This window comes from Bos grunniens, chromosome 22, assembly GCF_055505025.1.
Source record: "Bos grunniens cultivar Pamir isolate PY7600 chromosome 22, Bosgru_T2T1.0, whole genome shotgun sequence".
Classification (NCBI taxonomy): domain Eukaryota; kingdom Metazoa; phylum Chordata; class Mammalia; order Artiodactyla; family Bovidae; genus Bos; species Bos grunniens.
The window spans coordinates 21636903-21651711 of record NC_141186.1 but is presented as its reverse complement, the minus strand read 5'-3'; the positions used below and the strand labels follow the sequence as shown (position 1 = coordinate 21651711).

The following is a 14809-nucleotide window of genomic DNA, read 5'->3' as shown; positions in this document are numbered from 1 at the left end:
GAAACCACTCAGGTAGCGGGTTCCTTCCTGGACTCCCAGTTTCCCCATCTATAATACGGGGGTTCATGAGTACTCTGTTTCTTGGGTCAGGCTGGTACTTAGTGAGCACGAGCTTTGCCACGCTTGCCCCCCTTGCTGCCCATGTCGCCCCTCTGCTCTCCAGAGCCTCCCTTCTAGGTGAACTAGTGTTGCCAGCATGGTGCCCCCAAACGGAGGCCCTCAATCCTACTCCAGGGCCCGCTTCAGGGCGGAACTCACAGGGAGTGGCCAGAGGGGCTGGGGCAGGGGGTGAGGCCCTCAAACAGCACACATGGGTGACTGCAGAATGACTCACACGCTCTCAAACACATTCAGTGAGCCTTCAGGAGGGAGTGTGGGGATTGCAGAGAGGGGGACAAAACCCTCTCAGGTCGGTCACCTATGCAGACTTCCTATCTCTAAGGCGAGAACATTACAGGACCTGGTCATTAAGGAGCTAAAGGTTCAATGTTTTCCAAGCCCCCTTCCTTAAGAAAGCAATCTTCCAGATCTCACCCCCTAGTCTGCCCAGGAGGGTGGGGCGCGGAGGGCAGCCCCACCCCCGCCCCAGCCTAGGATCAGAGTAGAGCCCAGCTCCCCGTTCTGAGTTCTGAGTGTCAACTCCTCCTGATTTCTAGTTACGACAAGTCCAAATTAAAGGAGCTTATCGCAAAACCCTAAGGCTGTCTTGCCTGGTGCTTACTTCCTTTCTCTTTCATCAGGCCTCTGAGCGGGCTCCCCAGGCAAGCAGGAGGGGGTGATGGGGAGGTCAGGCAAGGGTCCCGGGGAGAGAAGATGCCCTGCACCTGTGCCACCTTGGCCAGAGGGGAGATTCAGATTAAACAAATCAGTAGGGCTTTCAAGCAGAGATCGGTGAGCACGTGAGCATGCGTGCTTGAGGAGGGGGGTAGAAAGAATCCCATTTGCCTTGATTTCTGCTTCCTAAGTGAAATTAGAACCTGATCTTGGCCAGGCCCAGGTGGGCTGGCCACTTCTTGCCTCCAGCCCTCAGTTCACGGCTGTGGGTTCTGCTGGGGCTCGTGGGGACACAGGGTGGTGAGTGCTGCAAAAATGAAGAAAGCCCCAGCATCTATCCTGCCCCCTTGGTGATGCAGAAATGTCACCCTGGACCAGGTGAGGACTTTAAAATTAAAAAGAAAAATGGACGGAAGGAAGGGAGAGGGTCAAAGAAGGAAGGAAAAATGTGTTTGAGTGTGAAGAGGAAATCCAGGACCCTAATACGGGATCAAAAAAAAAAGAAAAAGAGAAAAGAAGTAAGGAAAAAATAGAGGGGGTGAGGGGACAGCTGCAGAAAACTAGATTTACTGCATATGTAATATGTTGTTGGCATTTTATTATTCCTATTCCTCTTTTTCTTCCACCTCCTTCTCTTCCTCCATCTCAGGCCCAGAGAGATCATGTGGAATCAGAGTGCCCTGGGCTGTAGTGCCCACTACCAGCTTAGTAACCACAGGTAGACGACGACTTGCCTCTGGCCCTCAGCTTCCTCATCTGTAAGATGGGGCAATGTTAACTCCTCTGCGGAGCTGCTGAGCTAATAGACCAAATGCCTAGCATATGTCTCACCTTCAAAATACGGTAGTTATTAGCATGATTACTGCAAAGTGAGTTGCTGCAGACCACACAGCGAGTGAAGAGCCAGTTTCGACTCCGGTCCGCTGAGTCCAGAGCACACACATTTCGCCACCCAGGGCTGACTCACGGACAAGCCCAGGAAAGCAGCACCTGCACTGTAACCCCTCTCTCCCACAGGCAGACATTTACACACAGGGAGTGGACACCTATTGTTTTTGTCTGCCCAGCAACCATTCCCTTTGATTATGGAAACAGCTTCCACCTCTTTCTCAGACTGTAAGGTTCTCAGCCTGTGAGACATTTATGATGGGAGAGAAGATATACCAGCAAATGTAAGCCCAGAGCTCCTGGGAAGATTCTTGGGTACCTCACAGGCCCATGAAGGCGGAGTTGAGAGATATAGAATAACAGATCCCTAACATTATCATTTGGGCTCTTGGATACAGCTGTGCCTGAAGTCACCCCCTGAATTTCTCCCCTTCCAGCTGATTTGAACCTAGTTCAACCAAGAGTCACTGACTGACTAATACAGGGCTTGTCTGATGCTAACACCCATGTGCCTTCAACCATACTGGATTGACTCAACAGCACACAGACGAAAGAGAAAAAAGGCAAAATAAATAAATCAAAAACTTTCTCTTTCTCATTCTCTTTCACCTTAAATACATACATGGCACCTCTGCTAATGGTTGCTAGATTAGTGTACAAATATGTCCAAGAAAGTCCCTTCGTATTACCACTTCTTAATAACCTAGTTACCTGCCTAAATATTATGATTTTTTGTGTTAATACCATAGTTGTCTGCATGAAACCTGTGTCAATGCCAGGAAAATATATCAAGCCCCCATTCTGGGGCCCCCTGTGAGAAAATCAAGGTTGGTGGAAAGTAAGTATTATAAGAATATCTATTTTTCTACTTGTAGTTTGGGATTGTCTTTGCAGTTGAACTCCTCCAAAGTAAGAATCATTCAGCAAATATTTAGTGTCCCTTTCCCTGTGCCATTTTCCTAAGTTGTCTTAATCAGGATAATCAAGATAAGTAGAACCATTCCACCATTTCTTAGATAGTTAGCATTCCACCAAACAGAAAACAAGCTCTTTCCTCTCCCTTCCCAAGGATGTACGTCTTCCCTCTTTTACTTATAGAGTGTGACTTGGCAGTCTGGGGTCTTGACCTCGGAGCTGGCTTTGGTTACCGGAGGCTTTATGAGCCCATCTGCTGGGGTGTTGAATCACTGAGTCATAAAGAGGAATGTCTCCCAGAGCACATCACACTGGAGCAGCTCGACTTCCAGCTAAGCTGGCTGGTGACCTGGCCGCCCCTGAGGGGAGAAGACGGGAGAAGTGGGAGGTGAGGAGCCCGCCTGACGCAGACGGTCACCCCACGGTGACCTCACCTGCCAAACTGGTGACTCACTCCTGCTTCTGCCCCCTCCCGGCCAGATCTTGCTCATGTGGAATACCTGAGGGGAATACCAGGCTCCTGTAGTTAGCAAAAACGCACGATTATGAGCTATTTTTAAAGGTGTGATGTTTTCTTACTTTCAAGTGGTGGCAGCAGTCCCTGTGAAGCTAAGACACGGGTCTGGGTTTAAGCCACTTCTGCTTTAATAAACACGTGAGAATTCCCTTCTGAAAAGAAAAGGTCACATAAGAATGGGGAGTGCTAAGGCAGTTTCCTCTTTTTAAACAATTATTTTCATTGTGATAAAACATACAAAGTGGACCATTTTGATCATTTTTAAGCATATACTTCAAGGGCAGTAAGTATATTCACAGTGTTGTACTATTATCATCATCATCTATTTCTAGAACTTATTCACTCTTCCAAACAAAAGCTCTGTACCCATGAAATAGGAACTCCCTTTTTCCTCCTCCACTCAGCCCCTGATAACCTCTATATCTTTGTATTTCTATTAGTTTGTCTACCATACATCATTTAAGAGGAATCACACACAATTTGTCCTTTGAGATTGGTTTATATCACATAGCATAATGTCCTCAGGGTTCACCCTTGATATAGCCTGTGTCAGACATTCGTTCCTATTTAAGATTAAATAAGTCCATTGTATGTATACACTACATTTTATCTATCCATCTATTTGTTAATGGCCATTTGGATTGCTTCCACTTTTTATCTCTTGTGGGTGGTTTACTTTTGCAACCTTAAAGATGACTTGTTTTCTTTAACAGTTAAAAAGTTTTCTCTGCAAAGCCTCTTGCAGTTCACCTGTAACCTGGGACTAACGTGACTGGTCCTGACTACTTCTCAGGAGTCTTGTAAAGATGAAGTTAGATCCTGGGTACAAAGTGCATTCTAAATTCTAAAATGTCCCACAGAAATATTCTCAGCATGTTTATATTACTTGCTTAGCAATGCTTTTTCCCCCCAGGGGAGTAAAAGGAACCCTACCCTGGCCTGCTTTCAAGTTTAATATATCTTAGATGGAAATGGTCTGAATGAATGAGGTTTTCTTGAGGTGTTTGTGTTTTCTGTCCTCCATTCTCTCCCAGGCAGAGTGTGATTTTACCGAATGCCTGCTTTAGATCAGCACACAGTTCTGTTAATTACTAAGTACTAATCTACCAGATGTACAAGGACAAGTCACTTCATGTCTTTGTGACTCAGTTTCCTTGTCTGCAAAGTGGGGACCCAAGTAACAGAACTGACTTGAAAGAGTTCTTATCAAATGTGGTAATGATTGTAGAGGTTTCCTGGCATAATGGGTATTCAGCCAATGTTAGCTGCATTTATGGGAGAAGGAAATGGCAACCCACTCCAGTGTTCTTGCCTGGAGAATCCCAGGGACGGGGGAGCCTGGTGGGCTACCATCTATGGGGTTGCACAGAGTCAGACACGACTGAAGCGACTTAGCAGCAGCAGCTGCATTTATATTATGATTATAGAATTCTTATTCATTCTTTAGGTTTATTTTTGTCCTGACTTTCCCAGTTGTTATATATTTACAACAAAAATTAAATGCATGGTCTCAGTGCAGTAAAAATGCATTAATTCCAGAGATTAAAGGTCATAGCCACCATTTTAACTGATGCTTTGAGAGGCTGCTTGGTAATGGTTAAGATCCCTGGTTTGGGGTTCAGATCTGATTTGGCTTCCAAGCTGGTCTCCGATTCATCGGATAATCTGAGTTCCCTTTTCTAGAACTGGACAAGACCTACCTCCTATGCTTGTAGGGAAGGTTAAGTGAGTTTACCTCTCTGCATGCTTGAAAGTGTTAAAGGCACACTGGCTAGTACTATTTGTAGAATCACCCCCTATTCTCTCTGCCTGGCGCATTCTAAGTGGCACAAGCTTGCCACAGCGAATTAAAACAAACATTGCTTCACTCAAAGTGAAGCTGTAGCCAGAGAATCTTTTGAAGAGAATAATAAGAAAATGCTCTCTGGAAAGAAAGGTAAGGAAAAAAGCAAAATCTTAGAGAGGATTCATTCTAAGATCTGTCTGGTATGTGCTGTTTTAGGGCTCTTCTTTGGGCTTCGATTTTTTTTTTTTTTTTAAGGGTTGTTTCTAAGACCCTTGGCGAGAGTGCTTTGAGATCTTGATAATCCTGTGTAATTAGGAAGGTGGCCCAACAGGGCGCCCCCAGGGGAGAATCCGGGACGCGCAGCCCCATGTCCTAGGGCAGGCATCCTAGAGCCAGTGGTTTCCTGAGTGGGCCGAGCTCCGGGTCACTTCTCGAGGACGGGTTGGCCTTGCCAAGGCTACCAGGATGCTGTCATCTCCATGACAACAGAGTGCGGGCGAGGAGATGCAGCGAGAGAGTGGTGTCATCCTCTGAAACCAAAAGCCCCCGCCCCCACAGAGGCCGGGCCCCTGGCCACAGGCGGTGGAATTCTTCTGGGAAGGCGGCTGACATCGCGGGCGGCCCCTGCCCCGGTCCTGGCAGCGCTGATGCAAGCGCGCCCCGCGCCTGCAGGCAGGCAGCCCCGGGAGAGAGCTGGCGCAGTGCTCTGTCTTGTTCCCTTCCGGCCACCCCGCCCGGTTTTCCCAGCGAAGAGTCAACAGCTCCTGGGTGGTTCCGCATCGACCAGCCCAGCAGTGGGGTAGAGGCAGGGTGGGGAATGTGTCTTTGCCCAAACCAGTTCTTCCCCTCTGCTCTTCCCAGACATACTTCTAGGGAGAATCCGAGCATCCCAACCTGGCCACGTTTGGAGCATTGTGAAGGGCTCCAGCGGCTCGGAGTCATCCCCCGGGGACAGCCCAGGTTGCCCAAGATACCTGGTGCCAGCTGGTGCCAAGGAAACCGCCCCGATCACGAGGGAACCTTCTGTCTGGGTGGTGAAGGCAGTGAAGGGCCTCCGGGGTGGAGGTGATCCAGCCAGGGATGGTCTCCATCGCCCTCTGCTGGGCAAATGAGAGGGTTGCTCTAATGTTCCCGCTGGGACCTCCTAGATGCTTGGAGGGTGGGGTGGGGACTTTAACATTAGAGATCACTCTCCTCATACAACAGACCAGGAAACTGAGGCTCAGAGAGGATAAGGGAACTGTCATTACTTTTGCAGCTACTCTAGGACCAAGTCAGGAGCAGAATAGAGACAGACCAGCATAGAGATCTCACTGCACGATCTCTATGCTGTTGAAAGTGGGAAGTCTTCCCGTTAGGACTCTCTTTCATTCAGAGCACCCTTTTAAGCGCCACCCCACTGGGAGGCCTTTCTCCACTGCTAGATCACTTTGCGTCTCCAGTTCTAAGTGTGGTCTGCGTCGGACCCTCTGTGTGTGTTGGGGGGTGGGGCCCGGCCGACGATAGGCAAAGTCAAAACTATCTTTGTTACAATACGTGGCGGGTATTTGTCTTTTTCACTATTTCTTTCCCATATATGGGGTGGAGTTTTCCAAAGTCCACATGACATGTGATGTTGCAAAAGACTGAATGTAGAAGCAGATATGAAATCCAGACATCTTCTCTTAAGGTAAATATTTAAAGAGATCAGCAAACATGTGAAACTATGCCACACATTAATTCATTTGGTTTTAGGGAATATAGCTACTTTAATAAAATATATGTTAATAGGTAATGTCTACTATTTTAAAATGAATTACAATATTTAAAAATATTTTTCATTTTAGTTCCTAATATGGCAAATACTAACAGATATAACCCACATTAAGACTTCCCTGGTGGCTCGGTGGTAAAGAATCCACCTGCAATGCAAGAGACGTGGGCTCCATCCCTGGGTCGAGAAGATCCCCTGGAGGAGGAAATGGCAACCCACTCAGTATTCTTGCCTGGGAAATCCCATGGACAGCGGAGCCTAGCAGGCTACAGTCCATGGTGTCACAAAGAGTCGGACATTTCTTGGTATCTGAGCACACACACACATAACCCACATTAAAAAAAAAAAAAAAAGCAGCACTCTTTAAGAGTGTAGGTGAATCCTGATACCAAAAGATTTGAGAACAGCTGATCTTTGTAGTCTATTCCCAGTCACTCTCATGTCACTCTCTCTTTTATTTACTTCAAGGTCCTTTTCACTAAAGAAATTACCTGGTTTTATTGGGTTGGCCAAAATGTTCCACCTTATGGAACAACCCAAACAAATTTTTTGGCCAACCCAATGTTTATCAGTGAGTCAACTGGAGATTTTATTCAAATGCAGATTGGGATTCCACAGGTCTAGGCTGGGGTCCAGAGTGTGCATTTCTAACAAGCTCCCAAATGTGTGATGCTAGCTGATGCTACTGGCCCAGGGACCACACTTTGAACCACACTTCACTAGGGTTTGCTCTGATCTTTCAGATGGTGCTTGCTGGGGACTCCTTAGGTGAAAACAGATCAGGTGGCCGGTCCCTGTGCAGTGAGAGAGAAAGTTTACACAGTGAGGACTACCCCCTCTTTGCTCGGTGCTCAGGGGCCTTGGAAGAAATTGAGGGTCATCTCATTTGCAAAGTGGGAGAGGCAGAAAAAATGGTGTCAAGAGTTTAAGAGGAACTTAACTGCCTTTGAAAATATGCATTGAACTTCAAACAATAAACTAAAGAGCAATTCAACTAATGAGCTTTAAATCAGATGACACTAGGGGCTACATTGCTGAACGTTAGGCTTCTTCAGTTCCAGTTCTGGAATCAGCTAGAATCACCTCCAAATCTTTAAGCACATGGTAGGTAGTCGAATAATGGGAATTTCAGTTGTCATGAAAAAAAAAAAACCTTTACTGTGAGATGGGGAAAGATTCTAAATATGCCATATAACATTTTTGCATTGGGGTGGAAAATATGTTGAAAACCAAACTGCATGTAACTGCTTCTGCTATCTAATTTGGGGTGGTAGTATAATTTACATCAGTGGAAAATGAATCTCTCAAACTGGGTCTTTCCACTTAGAGAAGGGAAGAAAGAAGACTGACGTAAAACCTTTGCCAGTTGGGTTACACGGCCAGAGCAGGGATTACAACCTCAAATCCTTCCAGAGGGCAGACAAGTCACGCGAACTTGGGAGCCTGGTGGATTTTGGCGCAGAGTAGCAGTCTGAGCTGGCTACCGGGGCAGCCATGTCTCTACTTGGGCTTCTTGCTGCTGTGTTTGACCCAGGAGCCTTTGTTGCCCAATCTTCCCCATTTTTCTTTTCTTTTTTTGAGAGAACCCAGAAACCAGGGTTTTTGTGAAATTTATTTTTTATTTGAATTTCAGGAAAAAAATAAAATTAAGCACACCATCGAACAAATTTTTGTGCTGGGCAAACACAGCAAATCTTCCCAGCTCTGAGATAAATGAGGCAAGAGACAGGTTAGGGGGGTCTTTCTCTGAGCACTGGTCTCTGGGTCCTATTGAGCAGGGTGGCAGTGGTGGAGGGTCAAGTGCTTTGCTTAATCAAATGATATTTCAGTATTTTTGTGGGAAAGGATCAGCTCAGAGGGAGGGGCATCTTGGGAAACAGAGGAGCAGAAAGTGTGAAGGAGAGAAAAAGGGCGCAGTTGTGTGTGCGCGCGTGTGCACATGCAGGGGCGAGGGGACGGGGAGGATCGTACGTCTGTTAGGTGCAGGAGATGTGACTGGGGGCGGCCAGGGATGGGAACTTGAGAGGAGGCTGGGTTCCACCTGTCAGGGGCCTTCAGTCAGTTTCATGTCCAAGGAGCAGGCAAGACCCCAGCAAGTACCCTTTGTAGGGTGCTGAACTGTTTCAGGTTTGACCCCTGGTGCCACTGTGGCCTTCTCTGCAATTTGGGTGAGATCATTTAGCTTCTCTGGACCTCAGCTTCCTTTTAAAACAGGTAATAATAATATCTGTTTCACTTCCCGCATGGTTCTTGCGAAGGGCAACTACGGTACTTATTATATGAGCGATGCTTGGCAAGAAGAGGAGAACCAGATAAATGTGAGGTTTTGGCTGACAGTTGATATTCAACCAATCTGAATGACAATGCCAGTCCAATAGTAATAATAAAGCTGATAATAATAGTGACACACCCGCTGTGTGCTGGTTCCATACTGAGCACACCCCATGCTTTATCTGATTGATGCTCCCATAACAATGACCCAATGCCATCACCTCCATTACAGGGAGAAGAAAACAGAGATTCAGAGAGATAATGTAACCTGCCCAAGGTTACTTAGCTGGCAACTAGTAGAACCAGGTCTGAATGCCTGTAAATATTATATCCTTAACCGCTTATGTGACATGCTATTTCAAAAATCACTCTTAACATTATAGTTGCCTGCATATTGGAAAATATTAATTATGTGTGGAGTTTTTTCCTTGATAAAGTATTAGTATAGAAGTAGTGCTTGTTCAGTAGTTTTTAAAATATCATTTTGGTCCTTCATTCAAACTCATACCTAGAGAACACCTACCACGTGCCAGACTTGGGACTCCAGATTAGGACTACCTTCCGCTGTAGAAGACATAGGGCCTCTTGCCTTCATGAAATTTACAAGGTAAGAGTAGAGAAAACGTATTAAACAATTACAATACTGGGTGCCAATGGGAAACCCCTTGGTTTGAGGAAGGAGGGGACATCTTAGCCAAAAGAATCAAGAGGAGTCAGACCAGAAGAGAAGGTGGAGGGTGAGACAGCTTTCCTCCAGGTGGAGGAAACACAGAGCAAGTGAGAAAGCCAAGGGGTGAGAGACGGCACGAGGCCAGGGAGGAAACGAGAGTAGTGACACTCTGTGCCCAACTGGGAGGGTAAAGGGTGGGTGGTGAGACATGATGCTGGGCAGAAGGTCATGGATCAGATCACACAGGACCTTGTGAGTCACATTGTCATGCATGTATCTGTTTGCTAAAGTGTTAGTCGCTCAATCATGTCTGACTCTTTGCGACCCCATAGACTCCTCTGTCCATGGATTCTCAAAGAAAGAATACTGAAGTGGGTAGCCATTCCCTTTTCCAGAGGATCTTCCTGACAAAGTGATCGAACCCAGCTCTCCCACATTACAGGAGAGCAATTTACTGTCTGAGCCATGAGGGAAGCCTCATGTATCTGATTACATATATATATGTATGTGTGTTTAAAATGTTTTCCTTAAAAACCAGACCAGAATCATGCCCAATCCTGCTTTTTAAGCTTTATTAAGATATGATTGATGCACAATAGACTACACACATTTAAAGGATATAGCTTGATGAGTTTTGACATTCATATACACCTAGAAAACCATCACCAGAATCAAGAGACTGAATTCTATCATCCTCCCAGGTCCTCATGCCCTTATAATCCCTCCCTCCTGCCACTCATGGCCGCTGACCTGCTTTCTGTTACTGTCAGTTTGTATTTTCTAGAATTTCATCAATTCCAGGTATCACATCAATGAAATCATACAGCATATATACTTTTATCTGATTTCTTTTACTCAGCATAATTATCATGAGATTCATCCACATAACTTGGCTTGGTTCCTTTTCATTGCTGAATAGTATCCTATACTGTTTTCAGATCTGCCTTTATCACTTAATATATTAGGACAGCTGGCTCTAGGTCAGATTTCCAGAGTTCAAATATCAACCGTGCCATTTACAAATAAACCTCAGTATGTTACCCCTCAGACCCCAGTGACCACATCTGTAAAACTGAGATCACTGTAGTGGCTGCTTGGTAGGCATGTTGTGGGTGTTGAAGGAGATGTTCTGTGTGCCTGTGTCTAGCAATTGCTCTATGAAAGTCGTCAGGGACATTATTACTGTTGAGTTCACAGCTGGTACAGTTTAAGAAAGCATCAGGTGCAGCTGTGGAACACCGACACTGAAGCTAGAAAGCAGGAAACCGAGGCCAAGTGCCCTTTGGGTGACACTGCCCTCTCCAGGGCAGACCAAGCCCATTCCCGCACCTCTTTGCTCCCCAGACCCTCTCCCTTGAGCCCACAGTGACCCAAAATGGGAAAGAGCTTAAAGGGACTCGATGGGCAAGAGAAAAGGGAAGCTGGGTTAACTGTCATCAATTTGGTCACACAGACAGTTATGCTTCATCATCCCAGCCCCAGAGACCCACGTCTTCCTTGGTGGCTTGCTCTAATAACAGATTATACCATCTCCAACACACAATGAGCATGTTATATTTAAAAAGAGGTTTCTCTAAGGCTTGCCTGCAAAGAAGTGTCTGTCTTGTGTCCTGACCACAGTGATATAAAGTCTGCAAAAAATTATCTACATCAGGACTTGGCTGGTGGTCCAGTGGTTAAGACTCCACCCTTCCACACAGGGGGCGCAGGTTCCACCCCTGGTCAGGAAACAGATCCTACCTGTTGCATGGCCAAAGAAAAAAAGAAAAAAAAATTAACTACACTGATGTATTCCTTCCAGTACTACATCATATCATCTTCCAGAACTTGCTGGTCAGTAGCAAAGAGGGCTATGTATCCTACTAGAAATATACCTAAAAGGCCCAGCTTTAGAGTCAAGTTGAGATCTGAGTTCAAATCCCAGTTCTACCAAATATTAGCTCTTGACTTTGAGCCAGTTATTTTAATTCCTCTGGTCTTCATCTTTTAAATGGGGGTACAAATTATCCCTAAAGTCATGTGTGGGTTGTAAGGGTCAAAGGGGAAAGAAGAAGGGGTGTGTATAGGCCCAAGCACAGTGCCCTGACCCGGGGAAAAATGGTAGCCGTGGGAAGTAATGGGGCTGTCAGAAACCTCTGTGTGTTTTTCTTTCCTTTTCTTCTTCTCCTTATGTTTTTTTAAAGAATAAAATAAACACCTTCTTTAACTGTAAGCCTTCTGTCTTTCTGTCCCAGCTGAAGTCACACCTTGTACAGAAGTCTGTCTACTTTAGGCGTCTCATCAGCTGGACATAAGGTCCCACGAGGAAGAAACTGAGGATGCTTTAGAAGGGAAGTTAAGTGGGACAGGAAAATTGTCTTCAGGAAGGGCTGCCCATCAGAAAGGTGTATTTATTTAGTTCTGTTTCACCCCCGGGGACTCAGATCCGTGGGTGGGTGTGGGTGTTACCACGAGGCTGATGAGGAACTATGTTGGTATCAGAAGAGTCTGCAAAAGGAAGTGGACTGCCTCGTGTCTTCATCAGCTGCCTGTTGTAAATGTGTCTGAGGCTCGATGACCAAGTATCAAAGATGTGATCAAGGTGATTTCTGATGTAGGAAGCTGGACCAGACACTGACTTTGAGATGGATGCAGGGGAGGTAGATAGAATCAGGATGGGGTGGGCAGGGTGGAGGGTCTCCCACATTTTCACAGCAACAAGGGCACTTCCTCTTTTATCTGTGTTATATATTTGGGTTTCTGAAGATGTGAAAAGAATGCTTTGGCTTCTTCAAAGTTTCTTATTGTTGCCTTTTTTTAAGCCACTGTCCTGGATGACCTTTGAGGCCTCTTTGAACTTCAGGGCTCTAAGATGTTGATTCAGAACTGCCTGTGACACTGACAGCTGTATAATTTGTCAGAACTCTTGGTTGCAAGTGTCAAAATTCCTCTCAACTTGGCTAAAGCAAGTTGGGGAATGAGTGACTAGAGAAATTTGTTGCAGGGCAGTGGATTTTTGCAGAATTGTAAAAAATAAAGGCAACTGTGACAACCATGGCCTCAGGGACTGGGACCTGCCACTCTTTGCTGCCCAAATTTTGGCAAGTTCAGGTCTCATTGCTTCCTGAGTGCCAGCCTCCTCCGTGAGCATGGCTAGCAGTAGTGTGAGCCATGGGAGAGAGAAAATGCCTTGTTCACAGCATCTTTGTATTGATCTCAGGCAAGGATTATGAATCGTCCCTTAAAATCAATAGCCCACTCCTTGACGGGGATGGAGAGCTAGGATTGGCCAGGCCTGGGTCACCTGGCCCTTTCTATAGCCAGGGCAAGGACCAGCCTTACCAGACTGAAAGTACAGAAAGCAGTGGCTCCTTCCATCTTGGAAAACCTTAAGAAAGTGTGTACCAAAAAAAAAAAAAAAAACCATGTAGGGAAAACTTCAGCAAAACTCTTTGGCACCCCCTTGGAGAAGGGTATTCCAATGAAAAGAGTTCCTATTTACTGGGTATTGGTTTTAGGTCATAGGTCATACACAATGCATTGCAGTCAATATAATGCCTTACATATATTATCTTTTAAATCTGTCACAACCTTGATCTGAGATGGATTTTTTTATGTATTAGTTTTTGCCATTTACTTATTTTTAATAGAAGGATAATTGGTTTACAATATTGTGTTGGTTTCTGCCGTACATCAACATGAATCAGCCATAGGTTCCGTTCCTCTTGAACCGCCCTCCCACCTCCCACTCCTTCCCACCTCTCTAGGTTGTTACAGAGCCCCAGTTTGAGTTCCCTGAGTCATACAGCACATTTCCATTGGTTATCTATTTTACATATGGTAGTGTTTATGCTTCCATGCTACTCTCTCCATTCGTCTTGATGTAGACTTTTATTATCACTTTGCCGATGAAAAACTAATGCCCAGAGATGTTTATCAGCTTTCCCAAGAGAAAGTAAGAAGCTAGAAGTAAGGGCTGGGGACTGGCTCAGGCCATCCTGTGGGCCTGCATTTTGAGCTCTCTTTCACCTCAAATGATGCAGAGGATGAGGAAGTGGGTAACTGGGTTTGGACACACATGGAACAGGGTTCCTTAAACACAAAGGCTGAGAGCAGGGCTCATGTTCTGAGACTGATGAAGAAGACACAGAAAAAGAAAAAAGAGACAAGAGACCTGAAATCGAGGCCCAACTCTGACTCTGCTACTGATTAGCTGGAGCTGGAAGAATCTTTTCAAAATGCAGTTCCAGCTGTGTCATCCTACTGCTTAAAATGCTTCCCTGTTCTCCAGAGAACACCCAAATCTTTCACTAAGGCCGACAAGCTCTGGCGTGTCTGCCTTCCCCTGGAGCAGCTCTGCACCTCTGCGCCCTCATGACTCTGACAGTTTCTTACAGGTTTGACGGGTTTTGTTGTTGTTGTTGTTGTAAATGCATCCCCTGTGCTTGTAATATCTCTTCCCTGCCTGCATTCTGAAGCAGCACCAGCTTTTTTCTTCTGGTTGCAGGTTTCACACATCACCTCTTAGATAGAGGCCTCCTTGCTTGCTAGTGGGTCACGGTCCTCTGATAAACACCCAGCTTACTGCTTACACTTCTTTTCTTTCTTTCTTTCTGGTCACACTGGAAGGAATGTGGGATCTTAATTCCCAGACTAAAGATAGAACCTGTGCCCCCTGCATTAGGAGCACAGAGTTTTAACCACTGGACCACTAGGGAAATCCCTCTCTATTTTTTAAATTTATTAAAAAATTTTTTTAATTGAAGCATAGCTGCTTTACAATGTTGGGCTTCAGTTCAGTCAGTTCAGTTGCTCAGTCATGTCCAACTCTTTGCGACCCCATGAACAGCAGCACGCCAGGCCTCCCTGTCCATCACCAACTCCTGGAGTCCACCCAAACCCATGTCCATCGAGTCGGTGATGCCATCCAACCATCTCATCCTCTGTCATCCCCTTCTTCTCCTACCCTCAATCTTTCCCAGCATCAGGGTCTTTTCCAGTGAGTCAGCTCTTCACATCAGGTGGCCAAAGTATTGGAGTTTCAGCTTCAACATCAGTCCTTCTAATGAACACCCAGGACTGATCTCCTTTAGGATGGACTGGTTGGATCTCCTTGCAGTCCAAGGGACTCTCAAGAGTCTTCTCCAACACCACAGTTCATTTACTGCTAAATAGCAGAGTGATTCAGTTATTCATTTATATATACATTATTTTTTTAATACTTTTCCATTATGCTTTATCATAGCATATTGAATA

General features: G+C 45.6%; 1 long non-coding RNA gene across 5 annotated transcripts in view; it reads right to left on the bottom strand.

Annotated features, from left to right (window-relative positions):
* Positions 1-5986, bottom strand: part of LOC147348202 (uncharacterized) — a 178914-nt gene extending 172928 nt beyond the window's left edge. For all 5 annotated transcript variants that reach the window (XR_015151226.1, XR_015151227.1, XR_015151224.1 and 2 more), the window contains exons 1-2: positions 5855-5986; positions 3157-3246 (exon numbers count right to left, since the gene is read on the bottom strand). This is a non-coding gene — a long non-coding RNA (uncharacterized LOC147348202). The remainder of the gene's footprint in view (positions 1-3156; positions 3247-5854) is intronic.
* Positions 5987-14809: the final 8823 nt, after the last annotated feature.